Source organism: Dunckerocampus dactyliophorus, chromosome 19 (genome assembly GCF_027744805.1).
Source record: "Dunckerocampus dactyliophorus isolate RoL2022-P2 chromosome 19, RoL_Ddac_1.1, whole genome shotgun sequence".
NCBI lineage: Eukaryota > Metazoa > Chordata > Actinopteri > Syngnathiformes > Syngnathidae > Dunckerocampus > Dunckerocampus dactyliophorus.
The window spans coordinates 14,757,005-14,772,137 of NC_072837.1; the positions used below are offsets into that span (position 1 = coordinate 14,757,005).

General features: G+C 49.9%; 1 pseudogene; it reads right to left on the bottom strand.

Annotated features, from left to right (window-relative positions):
- Positions 1-674: 674 nt before the first annotated feature.
- LOC129172661 (cytochrome P450 2K1-like) lies at positions 675-8,422 on the bottom strand (annotated as a pseudogene).
- Positions 8,423-15,133: the final 6,711 nt, after the last annotated feature.

The window sequence follows — 15,133 nt, forward strand, 5'->3', positions numbered from 1 at the left end:
GCAGTTGTTGTTCTCCCCCTCCCCTTAGAGCTGCAACGTGCTCTGTGTAACTAGGGAATCCCCAACAGAATAAAAGGGAGGAGAATGCAGAGTTTACTCAGAACGGATCGAGGTTGTAAACTGAGTACATCTCTGTCTGTTCTCCTCACGAGTAAAAGCAATCTTGTTGTCTTCTTTCTTCTTTCTAATTGTGTTTAGAATGTTTTAGGGTGCTTGAACCTGACAGTGGCCAACATGCTAACTACTACTAAGTACATGCTAACCACCGTGCGGCCCGCTTAATATATCAATTTCATGAAAATTAAAAATGGTTTATGTTTTTAGTAGTAGGGGGTACATGGCTTCAAGTCAAATGTCAGAAGGGGTACGCGACGGTGAAAAGTTTGGGAACCACTGCTATAGATGCATTTACTGTAGTTTTGTGTATCTTCCAAATAATTTGTGTTGTACATTTCACAAATCTCAACTTTGCGTTCCAGACCAACACCGAGCCATTCTTTCCCAAAAGATAAATCATAATGCAAGCAAATCTTTATTCAGCACAATTTCCATTTGTTGCTATATGACTCCATAGCACAATTATTTGTGTCAGTAATATTAGCGGTCTTACGCATTTATACTTTCAAGAGTAAAACCCTATGAGATGATTGCAAACAACAGAAAGTGCTCGCAATCTAACCTCGCATGCACGAGACAGCACACAGTTTGTGGGGCACGGGGCTGAGGGTGCCGCCCAGTCGCGGGGTCAGGTCCAGTTGGTCCTCTGAGACCCCCGGGGGAGGGGTGAAGCGGAAGTGCTGTATGAGTGTGGTGAAGAAGATGAAAAGCTCCATTTTGGCCAGACTTTCTCCCAGACAGACCCTGCGACCTGGAGGAGGTGGAAAAACACTTGAGGGGGAGGGGCACTTGATGGGTGGGCACCCCCTCCACGAAGAAGTCACCCACCTGCAGAGAAAGGCATGAAGGCATCTCGCTTGAAGAAGTTCCCGTCTTTGTCCAGGAAGTGGGCGGGATGGAAGGAGTGCGGCTTCTCCCACTCGTCCTCGTCGTAGAGGACGGACATGAGGAGAGGATGCACCGTCGTCCCCTGGAGACCAAAACCACTCACATGACATCCATTTGCATCCTTCAAGAATTTTTGCTTTCTCCTCAGGCAGACCTTCTTGATGAAGTGACCCTGGAAGGTGACATCCCGACTGGTCCTGTGAGGAAGCGCCATGGGGACGATGTTGCCCACCCTCTGGGTCTCGTGGATGACAGCGTCCGTGAAGGGCAGGTTCTTCCTGTCCTCCACCTGGACCTGTCGATCCCCGATCACGCTGTTCAACTCCTGACGGACCTGTTCTGAAAGTTTACACGCAGCTTTGTCTTCACCTTGCTTTATGATGTTTTTACCGACAGCTCCATCTGCTGGACCTGCTGCACCACTGCTCCTCGACTAAGCTATTTCATGGACAAGTGTCTCGTTACCTTGTATCTTTGGGTACTTGGCCATGAGAAGAAGTCCCCATCTGAGTGTGGTTGAGGTGGTTTCTGTGCCAGCAGCAAACAGGTTGGACACTGTCATCATCAGGTTTGAATTGTGGAAGTGACCCAAGTCCCCGGACTCCTGGAAATCAATGACCATCTGTGTTGGTTTTTGTTTAGTTCTAAAGTACCAGGTAAGATGTCATGTTGTGTTGTGAGACCTCCTGATGCTGCTGGCGAATAAGGAAGGCGTCCACTAGGCCTCTGCTGGCGTGTGGGTTGAGCGTCTCCTTCAGGCCCTGGACCAGCTCCATGGCCATCTTGCGTTTGGCGGCTCCCAGACTGCGGAGCTCCTCTCTCACTGAGAAGAACCACTTTCCTAACCACGGGAATATGTTGTACAACTGTGGAAGAACGGGGATTTGTTTGGATAAGTCATTCTCTGGCTGTCTGTGAGGTATGTGGCGTGCCTCAGGGTTCTGTCCTAGAACCACTCCTATTTATTCCCCATATGAGAAATGGAGCAGCCAGACGACCAACAAGACTTATAATCCTGTCATCTTGATGGGTTGCCAAGAATTTAACTAGATGTACAGCAGGTGTCCACGTGTCCCTTAAGGTTCAATTTACGAATGGTTGGACACCAAGGTAACTCTTGACCTTTACATGCGTGTTCCCAAACGATCAAGGGTACAAAAGCAGAACCTTTGAGCGTACCACCCAAAAGGCAAGATGTTGATCCTGTCCTCGTAAAAGCGTGTTCCAGGCAACCACACGAGACAAACTAGACTTTCTTCCCTAATGTTTGTATTTGCTTGTTGGGTCAGTGTGGTTGTTGTTTAACTGCTTGTTGTCTCACAAGAGATGTTTAACCTCAAAAGGTTGTGTAAAAAGGAGGACCTGCATGGTTGGAGCTCCCAAAAGCTGGATGCCCTTGCTGGCGCGGTGCACCATGGCAACAAAGACGGGGTCGTCGAAGCGGAACCTGCTGCCAAACACCAGAGAGCAGATGATGTTGGACACAGCGTAGTTGATGATCTGGTTGTTGTCGAACGCTTCCCCTGCAACATCCACACCAGAAAACATCAGGAGTGGTGGCCAGGCGGATCACAGAGAGGATGACAATTTGCGTACCTTTGTGGTTGGTGAAGACCTCCATGAGGTATTGGCTTTCCTCAATGATCTTGTCCTCACACGCCTTCTTGCCCATTCCAAAGTCTCTCAGGTTGGTCAAAGCGAAGCGTCTCATCTCCTTCCATGAGTCACCGTTGCTCCATATGACACCTCAAGAGAACACACAGAGTGTTTAGGACCTGTCGTGTGTGTGTGTGTGTATACGTGTGTGTGTTCTTACCATACTCCAGCTTGGACTCCTTGGTGGTGGTCAGAGGTTCTCTCTCTCCAAAGTCTTCGGCGTACGTGACCAGTGCCTCCTTCACTGTCTTGTAGCCAGCCAGGACCACCACCTTGTTGGGCCCCATGTGGAAGGTGAAGACTGGTCCGTACTTCTTGGACATCTTGGACCAGGTGAGGCAGGGATTTCAAAAGAAGTTACAATACAAATTAAACTCTAAAGTCAAACAATTTGACCAAACTATGCGTGACATCACATGAGAGCTGAGGCCAGCGAGCCTGTCTGAGATTATTTATTGTTTTAACACTGCTTCACTTCTTTTTACACTTGTAAAAATGTGACAATTTGCATGATTTCTATTGGTGGAAAATGATTTTAAAGTGTGAGCAAATAAGAGATTGACCAGAGGAAAGGACTGTTTGACCTCATCAGTTCACCGTAGAAGCCACACATTCTAAAGAACGCTGAGAGCTGCCAGAACTTTCCAGGGAGGATCAAAAGTTACTGGAGTTGGTCACAACATCTTCCAAAACATCTGAATGCTTGCTATCAAATACATCTGACATTGAGAAAGCCTGCTCACATAAAAGGGGAAGAAGAGGATCATAGCACCAGTCAGGAGGGAGTGCATCTTCAAAGACTGGAGGAGGCTGATCAAGGTCCCAGTGATTGGTGTCATTGTGATGAATGATGGTGAGGAGTACACCTCCTTTTTGTCCCTGCCCAGCCCTGGCTGTTCTCAGCACGCCATTCTGACTGCAGAGTTGCTGAATCATTGCACTCAGGCAGTAGCAGCTGCCTGTCCAGACTCTTCAGGACCAAGTGTGTGAACTTTGGGCTTCCCGGGGATCTGAAGCGCTGCAGCACGCCGTGCTTGGGCAGCCAAGCAGTTTGACGGCGCTGCACGAGGAACGTGCGGTGCTAAGCGGTGGTGTGGACAAGGAGCAGCTGCACTCTCAAGTTGAGGATCTGGAGAAGAAGCTTCTGGCTCAAACACAGAAAGTGGAGAGATCTCGCTCAGAACTAGGGGCGAAGGACCTGGACAAACAGTTGGACATTCCAGAGGTGGAGAACAGGCGTCTGAAGTGCGAGATGACCTCCTGCTGGAGCAGTGAAGCAGCATGCAGCTACAGCCAGGATGTCGGGGCTCTGTGGAGGGAACTGTCTCTCCAGGAGAGCCGGGCCCGGCAGAGAGGACGCCACCTTGCTAATCTGGAGATACAACTGCTTGACAAACTGCCAAAGTGGACACGTTGCAGCAGCAACTGGACTGGTCTACAATAGCACAATTGGAGCCATCGGGTCATTGGAAGTCTGACCAAAACGTTGTGGACCAGTTGCAGAATGCAGAGGCCGTGCGGGATGTCGCTCAGGTGGAGGAGGAGCCTGAGTTCATGGCTGCTCGGCAGCTGAGGAAAGTGTAGCTATCGGAGCAGTTGTGTGCGCAGCGCCACCTGCTGCGAGAACGTCAGATACAGCTGCAAGACTCACAGAGGACCTGCGGTCAATCGAGGACGCAGCTTGTGGTCTATGACAGCGAGATAGAGCGCGCCCAGAAGCAGCTGGTTGCAGAGCTTGTGCACTTGAAGGAGAAGAACCGTGTGATTGAGGAGGTTTCGTCAGGGCTGAGAGCGAGATGAAGGCTATGCACGAGAACCTGGCAGGAGTGTGCATCAGCTGGTGGGTCTTCCCATTGAGGCAGCATGAGTATGTTGCTGGCCTCCATATAGACTGCAGATTACTGTGGATTTTTTTTTCTCCAGGAATTTTTCTTTTAGGATATTGGAACAAACCTTTTTGAATAGATTTATTCCAAATATTTATTCGGTCATTGTGAAGTAAAGGACTTCTAAATGAACTTTAACAGGATTTTTTTGTGTTGAAACATTTGTGTACATCCCCTACTGTTTATCTTTTTGTAATTATTGTGGGTATGAATAAGTCGGGGCTGGTGTGTAGGATACAGGTTATAAGTTTGTGTGTTTCGGTTGCCTGAGCGCAGAGGGGGGCCGCACGGTGGTTAGCATGTTGGCCACACAGTCAGGAGATCGAGAAGATCTGGCTTCAAATCTCCGTCTGAGTGGAGTTTGCATGTTCTCCCCGTGTGTGCGTGGGTTTTTCTACGGGTAGTCCGGTTTCCTCCCACATTCCAAACATATCCATGTTAGGTTAATTGACGACTCTAAATTGTCCATATGTATGAATGTGAGTGTGAATGGTTGTTTGTCGATATGTGCCCCACGATTGACTGGCGGGGCTGTCTCGCTCGAAGTCAGCTGGGATAGGCTCCGGCATACCCTAGTGAGGATAAGCGGTAGAGAAGACGGATGGATGAGTGTAGAGGGGCGCGGTCGCGTGGGTACAGGTGGGTGTGCGTGCTTACATACACGGAAGCCAGAAATGGCATGCACTTGCTTGTGCCAGGAGGAAGGAGAAGAGAGGAAAGGCCGGGAAGCCGTCATTATGACTGTTTTGATATACTTTTACATTCGCATTGTCACATTTCCTTAAACTGCTGCAGCCATCAATTTCACATGCAAAGTATCTGTTTGCTATCCGGGTTTGGTCTGATCATTATCCAATATTATTATAATAAACCTGCACCACCTGTTGAGCATCTCTATACAGGACGGAGTACCCATTCCAACCCTTTCATCGGCAAAAGGTAAAAGGCAATAGGGAAAATTATTTTAAAATGTGAACAAATAGGAGATTAACCAGAAGAAAGGACTGTTTGACCTCAGAGGGTTCAGTTCACCAAAGCCACACATTATTTAAACCATCATGCAGTAATCCCACATTTCAAAATAAAAGTTATGACCACTTAGCTCAGAAGTGGACTTTGCTTTTGCATCTCAGATGTTTTATTAGAGGTCGTGTAAGGACACAATTGGAATGACGGCAAAAGGGCGGAACAAAACCAAGAGTCCAAAAGTGCCGAGTGGTATTATCGTGGTCGAATGGCATCTAGAGTCCAAAATAAACAAAACCCAGAATGCGTCGTAACTTTCAACTTCTACTTCAAGGTTAGTAAACGCGCGGCAATCATCAGTGTGCGCCGTGTCACAGCCGCGTTCGTACTCGCTCACCTCCGTGAGGGTCCAATGTGGTCTACGGAGGTCCAGCTGGAGCAGGTTCCCCAGCAAGGGGAGCGGCCTGGGCCCTGGAGGCTCCTTGCGGGACTCCTGCGAGCTGGAAGCTGAAGAGGAGACGACATAGATCAGCAGCAGCACCAGCAGACCACCGAGCGCCGAGCTGAAACTCAGCGGGACAAAAACGTCCACAAGCTCCATGTCTCCCAACCACAATGTCTCTTTCCTCCTACCCCAGAACACTGTCCCTGCAGACAACAACTCCAACCCACAGGGCGGGGCCGCCTGTCTGCTATGAGGACACCCACTTGAAACCGGACCAAAACTATGACGTCACTTTAAACATACATTCAAATTAGAGTTCACGATTTTTAATTATGACATTATAATGGTGACTATTCTATAACAATCATAATAAATGTATTTAAATATCCAATAAGAATCATAATAGTAACAAAATATTCCATAACAATAAGGAGAACATCTCAGCATCCTGCTGGAACATTTTACACACTTCAGGGGGGTCAAAGGTGGATATGAGGGTGATTCAAAAATATAAATATAAAAATGTTTGCACGTCACTATTCATTTTGTAACTCAATTTTCTTCAGAGGTTCAAATGTATTCTAATATACTGACATCTACATGAAAAACTACATAAAACACGACATTAAGAACTACATGCAAAGAGCTCGCAGCTCGTGGTCAGTCGGGCTGAGTGTGAAGCCCACCCGTGGGGTCAGGTCCAGTTGGTCCTCAGTAACCCCCGGGGGAGGGATGAAGCGGAAGTGCTGCAGGAGCGTGATGAAGAAGATGAAGAGCTCCGTGAGGAGGAGAACCAAGGAGAACCACAGGAGAACCAAGAAGCTGACACTTGCACAGGGAACTTGCTTGTGTTTCTGCCAACTCTCCCTGTCCTTTCTGTGCTATTTGATGACTGCTGTGCTATGAATTCTGCCTAGTAACATGTGAGCAGGCAAAACAATCTAAATAAGTGCATTTCAGTCATTAAGCGTTCTGTTATGTCCATAAAAAGTAGATGAGACACTAGGACTAGTTTTTGCCTTTGTTGTCTTCCACGTATAGCACCCACCTGCAGAGAAAGGCATGAAGGCGTCTCGCTTGACAAAGTTCCCGTCCTTGTCCAGGAAGTGGGCAGGATGGAAGGAGTGCGGCTTCTCCCACTCGTCCTCATCGTGCAGGACAGACATGAGGAGGACATAGATGGTGGTCCCCTGTAGACAGACGGTAAGGTGAATGTTTATGTCTTCGTCTTGTTTTCACTGTTCTCTATCAAACCTTCTTGATGAAGTGACCCTTGAAGGTGACGTCCTGGCTGGTCCTGTGAGGCAACGCCATGGGGACGATGTTGGCCACCCTCTGGGTCTCATGGATGACAGCGTCCGTGAAGGGCAGGTTCCTCCTGTCTTCCACCTGGACCTGCCGATCCCCAATCACCCTGCTCAGCTCCTCACGGACCTGCTCTGAGGTAGGACACATACCTTCAGGAGCTGGTGTGGACACGTGCGAGACGTGAGGGCAGCTTCTTACCTTGGATGTTTGGATACTTTGCCATGAGGAGAAGAGCCCACCTCAGCGTGGTGGCTGTGGTCTCAGTGCCGGCAGCAAAGAGGTTCTGGACCATCCACATCAAGTTTTCATCATAGAAGTGACTCTTGGTGATGCCAGACTCCTGCAAGACAACCAATCAGCATCCGAAGTTGGACACGTCTTTAAGTGTGGACACACCTCCAGCTGTTGCTTGCGGACAACGAAGGCGTCCACCAAGCTTCTGCACATCAGTGGGTTGAGGCTTTCTTTCAAACGGCGGAATACTTCCAGATTCTTCCTACTGCAGTTGTCAGTTAGACAGAAGAATTCCTTGTTCTGTGGCAGCATCTTGCCGAGCCACGGGAACATGTTGAAGACCTGAGGAGGACACTCTGATGGTGAAGACAAGGATGAAGACGAGTAGAAAGGGAGGAGCTACCTGAGCTGAGGGCAAGCCGGCCAGCTGGATTTTCCGGTTCATTTCGTCCACCATGGCTGTGAACTCTGGATCGTCATACTCAAACCTGCTTCCGTAAACGATGGAGGAGATGATGTTGGAGACGGCGTAGTTGATGGGCTGAGTGGTATCAAAGGATTCTCCTGAAACCATCGATTGTTACAGAAGTGTTCAAATCTCAACTTGTACAGTATTTAAGTTCTACAAGGACGGCCTTACCATTGAACTTCCTGATGACCTCCATGAGGTGTTGGCTTTCCTCAATGATCTTGAACACGCCTTCTTACCCATTCCAAAGTCTCTCAGGTTGGTGAAGGCGAAGCGTCTCATGTCCTTCCACGAGTCTCCATTGCTCCATAAGACCCCTGAGGAAACCAAAGTGCAGAGACAGCTCTATGAAAAGGAACACTTGATGTTTTGTTGTTAAAAAGCGACTCACCGTGGCCTTTGTTGTACTCCGTCACAATTCAGAAGATGTCTCTGTCTCGGCATAAGCAGCATGGCAGAGCGTCAGGATTCAAGGTTGGCGGCCCTCGAGACGCAGATCCAAGCCGTTCTATCCACATTACAGGTGGGACCTCCTTCCGCCGCACTCCCGGCCCCGGGGGCCGGCCCACTGGACCCATCGATCCCACCCGCTACCGAGGACCTCTCTCTGGTTGCCTGCCCACCACTGTCCCGGCCAGAGAAGTTTTCCGGGGACTCCGGGGACGTGCGGTCCTTCCTCACTCAGTGCGAGCTGCATTTTGAGCTCCAGCCTGCCGCGTTTTGCTCCCAGAGAGCTCGGGTGGCGTTTGCCATCTCGCTTCTCACGGGGAAGGCGGGGACCTGAGCGACTGCGGAATGGAACCGCCGCTCGGATCTCTGTTCATCATACCCCGCCTTTGCCAAGGCATTGGAGCAGATTTTCCAGCGGACCCCTCCTGGACGAGAGGCTGCCCGCACGCTATTAAGACTGGGCCAAGGTCGGCGCAGTGTTTCTGATTACGCCGTCGAATTCCTCGCTCTCTCGGCGGAGACGGACTGGAGTGCCTCTGCACAGCTGGATGTGTTTTTTATGGGCCTCGCAGACCGCATCAGGGACCACACGATTCCGCTTGCAACCCCGGAAACACTCGAGGAACTCATCGCACTCGCTGTGCTCATCGAGAAGCGGCTGCGCGACCGCGAGGTGGACCGGAGCCTACACCCCGCCAGCTACTTCCCCAGCGGCCTCGTCAATCGTCTTCCTACCGGCCGCTTGCCACCGCCCACGGAATCACCGGCGGCGAGAGCTACAGATGAGCCCATGCAACTTGGAGGAAGCTGTCTCACGCCTGCTGAGAGGAAGCGGCGCACCCTACTGCATCTCTACATATATTGCGGCCATGCTGACCACACCGTCAGCCGCTGTCCCGTCCGCCCTGACAGCCACCGCTCACCAGCTTCTCGACCGCCCCGTGGGCGTCCCCCGGAGAGCGCGTCCCCGCCTGCGCGGGATGCATCGAACTCAACAACCAGCCGCCTGCAGCTGACAGGTACGCTCTCCTGGACGGAGAAAGACATCAACATCAAAGCTTTTATTGACTCAGGAGCGGACGATTGTTTTATTGATGAAACATTAGTGAGACGTCTGGCCATGCCGGCACCAAGTTACCTACCTCTAGAACAGTTCTCTCTGGATGGGCTCCCTCTGGCGCGCGTCACACACCAAACTCTCCCTCTCTCCCTCCGCGTATCGGGCAATCACCACGAAATTATGAAATTCCTTGTTATTCCCTCTCGCTCCGCTCCCACAGTTTTAGGACTTACCTGGCACGTACCCTGCACGTATATAATCCGCATATTAATTGGGCTAAATCCACTATCATTAACTGGAGCGTGTTTTGTCACTCACACTGTCTCAGGTCGGCGTGTCCTCGCTCCTCCCCCGCGCCCAATACCACTCTCGAGGAAATAGATCTTTCTCTCGTTCCGTCAGTCTACCACGATCTACGTGAGGTTTTTAGTAAGGATAGGGCTCAGTCACTCCCGCCTCATCGTCTCTACGATTGCTGTATTGATCTCCTGCCGGGAGCAGCGCTCCCCACCACGCGCCTGTATAACGTCTCTCTAGCAGAGAGAGAGGCGCTCGAGGAATACATTTCCTCCTCGCTTGCCGCAGGTCTTATCCGCCCATCGTTCTCCCCCTTAGCAGCAGGATTTTTCTTTATTGAGAAAAAGGACCAATCACTACGTCCATGCATAGATTACCGCACCCTGAATGACATCACGGTTAAAAATAAGTACCCTTTACCTCTATTAGACTCTGCCTTCAATTCACTCAATGATGCCAATTTTTTTCCAAGCTCGACCTCCGCAGCGCGTACCACCTTGTGCGAATTCGGGAGGGGAACGAATGGAAAACTGCTTTTAACACCCCCCTCGGGCAATTTGAATACTTAGTTATGCCCTTCGGGCTCACGAACGCCCCCGCAGTTTTCCAGAATTTTCTTAATGACATCCTTTGGGACATGCTGAGTTGTTTTTTGTTTGTATATTTAGACGATATTTTGACGTATTCCCGCACACTGGAGGAGCATGTCCAACACGTGCGGTTGGTCCTTCAACGGCTCCAAGAAAACAGGCTTTTTGTTAAAGCTGAAAAATGCGCGTTTCACACCACCTCGTCCCTTTCCTCAGATTTATAGTGGAAAAAGGGCAACTTAAAGCCTATCCCGCCAAGATCCAGGCGGTGGTCGAGTGGCCCGTTCCCACATCAAGAAAGCTCCTTCAGAGGTTCCTAGGTTTTGCTAACTTTTACCGCCGTTTCATTCGGGATTTTAGCCGGGTAGCGGAACCTCTGACTAAGCTCACATCCACCAAAGTTCCATTTACGTGGACCACTACTGCTAACTCCGCATTTTCTAAACTGAAATCATTATTCACCAGCGCTCCAGTACTCATCCACCCTAACCCTTCTTCCCAATTTTTTGTCGAGGTGGACGCCTCTGACACCGGCGTGGGGGTGGTGCTCTCTCAGTGTGACACCGCGGACCAGAAGCTGCACCCATGCGCCTTCTTCTCACGCCGCCTGACTGCTGCGGAATGCAATTATGACATTGGCAATAGGGAGCTGTTGGCCGTCGTTCTGGCGCTGCAGGAGTGGAGGCACTGGCTGGAGGGTTGGGAACTCCCCTTTGTGGTTCTCACAGACCACAAAAATCTGCCATTCCTGCGTTCAGCCCGCAGGCTCAATCCAAGACAGGCACGGTGGGCGCTCTTCCTGACGAGATTCAACTTCTCTTTGACGTTCCGGCCAGGATCCAAGAACGGCAAACCAGATGCCCTCTCCCGGCTGAACTCCCCACCGACGGAGGACACCCATCTGGAGACCATAATTCCCCAATCCCGAGTCCTGGGCGCCCTCCAGTGGGACATCGAGAAGCGGGTGGTGGATGCACTCAAGGACCACACACCACCTAAGTGAGGTCCGGCCGGCCGCTTGTTTGTAGCCCCTGGGCTCCGCTCTGATGTCCTAAGTTGGGCACATAATTCCAAAATGGCTTGCCACCCGGGTGTTTCTCGAACAATTTTCCTCCTCACTCAACAATTCTAGTGGCCATCGCTACGAACAGACACAAAGGAATTCATGATGGCCTGCTCCGTCTGCGCCCGGAATAAATCGTCCCACCGAGCGCCCGCTGGACTCCTGCGGCCACTCCCCATTCCATCCCGCCCCTGGTCCCACATGGCATTAGACATTGTCACCGGACTCCCTCCGTCCAACGGTAACACGGTCATCCTTACCATGGTGGACCGGTTTTCCAAGATGGCCCATTTCATCCCCCTGCCCAAGCTGCCCTCGGCTCTCGAGACGGCGGACCTTCTCGTATGCCACATCTTCCGGCTGCACGGCATTCCGTTGGACATTGTCTCACACAGGGGTCCACAGTTCACTTCCTCGGCCTGGAAGGCGTTTTGTAAGGCCTTGGGAGCCTCCCCCAGCCTCTCATCGGGGTACCATCCACAAACTAATGGCCAGACGGAGCGGGCCAACCAGGACCTAGAGGCCGCCATCCGCTGCGTCTGCCATCAGCAGCCCGCTTCATGGTCCTCGAACCTCCCATGGATCGAGTATTCACACAATACCCTCATCTGTTCCGCCACAGGCAGGTCTCCATTCCATGCCGCCTACGGATACCAACCCGCAGCCTTCCCATCTCTGGAATCGGAGCTGGCCGTGCCCTCAGTATCGGCACATCTGCGCCGTCCCCACCTGGCTTGGCGCAACACCCGGGCTGCCCTATCGCGCACGGCCGAGCGAAACAAACAGCTGGCCAACTGCCATCGCTCGGTTGCACCCAACTATGAGCCCGGACAAAGGGTATGGCTTTCATCCCGAGACCTCCCTCTCCACACCACCTCTAAGAAACTCCAACCCCGGTTCATTGGTCCATACCCCATAGAGCGAGTCATCAATCCCTCATCCGTCCAATTGCGGCTCCCGGACTCCCTGAAGATGCATCCCACATTCCATGTTTCCCTCCTCAAGCCTGTCTCCTCCAGCTCCCTGAGCCCTCCGGAGGTGCCTCCTCCTCCTCCCAGGCAGGTCGACGGTCACCCGGCATTTACGGTCAAGGCCATTTTAGACGAGAGAAGAAGAGGCAGGGGTTACCAGTTCCTGGTCGACTGGGAGGGGTATGGTCCCGAAGACCGCTCCTGGGTCTCGCGCTCGCTCATACTTGACCCAACTCTCCTGTCTGAATTCTATGACCGCTTCCCGGAGAAGCCAGGTAGGCCGCCAGGGGGCGTCCATTAAGGGGGGGGGTACTGTCAGGGTTCACTTCCTGTCCCTGCCGCCTGTTTTTCCCTGCCTTCTCCTGGGCGTGTGCTTTCCCATTTCAGGTGCCCTTTCTCCGGCTGGAGGCGGGACTACTGGGCGCACCTGCCTCTGATGACCCAGCACATCCTTTTAAGCGGATGGATTGCACCTGGGAGACGCTGGATTATTCCCAAATGGTTTGTGCCAGTCATTCTGGCTCTTTGGACTTTATCTTCTTGTTACAGTTCTGGCAGACTCCTTGTTCCCAAACCCGAAGTCCAGCGTGCTCTGCGTCTCCCAGGAGGTGTGCCCAGTACTCCCGGCTCTCCAGGCAAGAACTCCCTCAGCTCACTTTCAAGTGCTTCCTTCATGGTGCCCTTTTGTTCAGCCCCTTGACTCCCGCACCATCGCCTTTTGTTCAGCCTGTATTTAATTAAAGACTTGCTTACCTGTCCACCTGCCTCCCGCCTCTGCATTTGGGGTCCAACGCCCGCCGAACATAACACCTTTGTACCTACCACTGGCCTAGCCGATCCTGACTGGAATGCTAGCATGCGGCGTGTGAATGCACAAGTTAATATTGATTATTATTGCACAACTTTGACATATTAGCACTTATCCGTTTAAAAAGAAAATACATTGAAGCAACAACTTTTGTTTTTGATGTTATACTGTAGTTTCATGAAATGAATCCCGCTTATAGATGGATAATGTCATCAGGCAATGCTCTTTAAAAAAAAATAAAAAATTTCCATGGCTCCTAAATGGTAATGCCATCTCCGAATTTGTTAAACAGTAAAACAGTGGCACTTTCATAGCCCGTTTTAAGCTGAAAGCCTGGACATAACCTGGCTATGAGCTTAGCCTAAGTTACCATGGTGACAGAGCTGCTTTAAACGAGAGCTACCTTCACTGAACACGCAAGTCTGGCTTTCCACTCAACACACCTCGCTAAACCCACTAAACTCGCTTTGCAGAAAACCCCCTTGGCCTCAAAAAATGTTGACAATAATGTTGTTTAGCCTCAATTTGTGGGACAATAAACATTTAAAATGCAGCTGCATTGTTTTGTGACTATAGGGCTGTCAAAAATAGCGCATTAGCAGCAGTACCTAATAAATTTCATTCATTACATTACTTTTTTTTTTTTTTTAGCAATTAACACACAGCATCATGCCAAGCCACGGTTCTCTATTATGAAGACAGACAGCGGCACAGTCACATAGTGTCTGACAAACTCTTATAACTTTATTCTTACCTGAACACATCAACAGCAGTGCAATTCCAACACCATATATGTGTCTCCAAATCCAAACAAACACGTCTCTCGGCCATTCATTGCAACAACACGTCCTCATTGTCACCAGACAGACCGCGAGAAGCGTTCACGAACGCACCGAACATCACAACAACGTCTTTATCATGCGTGTATGGGTGGTCTAAATCAGCAGAAATGCAATGAAAATCAATAAGTGGATATTCTTATCACTCACTTTGTCATTCTTAATGCGGAAGTACAATTTGCTGCATTTAAATGTGCTCGGAAATCCCAGAAAATTCACTCAAAAAATGTGAATTCAACTTCAATGACGTCGTGTCTCTGAACGCCACTCCTCATTGCGTATTAATAACACAATTGAAAGTCTGATTCAAATAATCTGCTATTAAAGAAACCAGTGTTCGGTAAATAGATTTTCAGACATGTGTGCCCTGCTCATTCATGACAACTTTGATGGTTCTTATTTGCCTTATCGTTATTTTTGTTCCAGTGTGTAACACCAGCCCGAGCAAGTAAGGAATGGTAAGCATTTCTCATCTTAAATGCTGTTAGCAAAGAGTCTTTGCTAACACAAGTCTCAAGAATGTAAACACAAAACACGCCTGTATAGTTTTGCAATTAGAGATTTACAATGACATAGTTTTATAATACATAGTCTTACGTGCATAAAAAATCTAAATACATATAAATGATGTGTGAAAGGGATAAATGAACATTTAAGGTTTACCTTCATTGGCTTGGTTTGGTTTGGTTTAGTTTTATTTGAACATGCATGAAGGTTACAATGGAATACATCTCATGAATCATCCTTTCACAGTTCCACATGTCCAAAAGGAGTTTGTGTCATGAGCTATGTGCTGCTTTGCTGCCCTCTGGTGTTCTCTGTTTGTAGCACATCTGTCGACCCAAGGGAGGAGCTTAAGCACACCTGCAGTTAATCAGGCTGGGACTATTTAAGACCTGCTGTGTTGTTTGTACTTTGCCAGTTTGTCCTCTCTTGTCTACCCATGCTACCTTGTATTCCTTGCTCTCTGGTCTACCTTGCCCTTCGCCTAGTTGTAAGTATTGTTCTTGCCACCTGCGTGTTTTTGTACTGCAGTGGGTTTTTTTTGTTAGTATTTAGTTCTTGCCTACTAGTTCTTACAGTAGT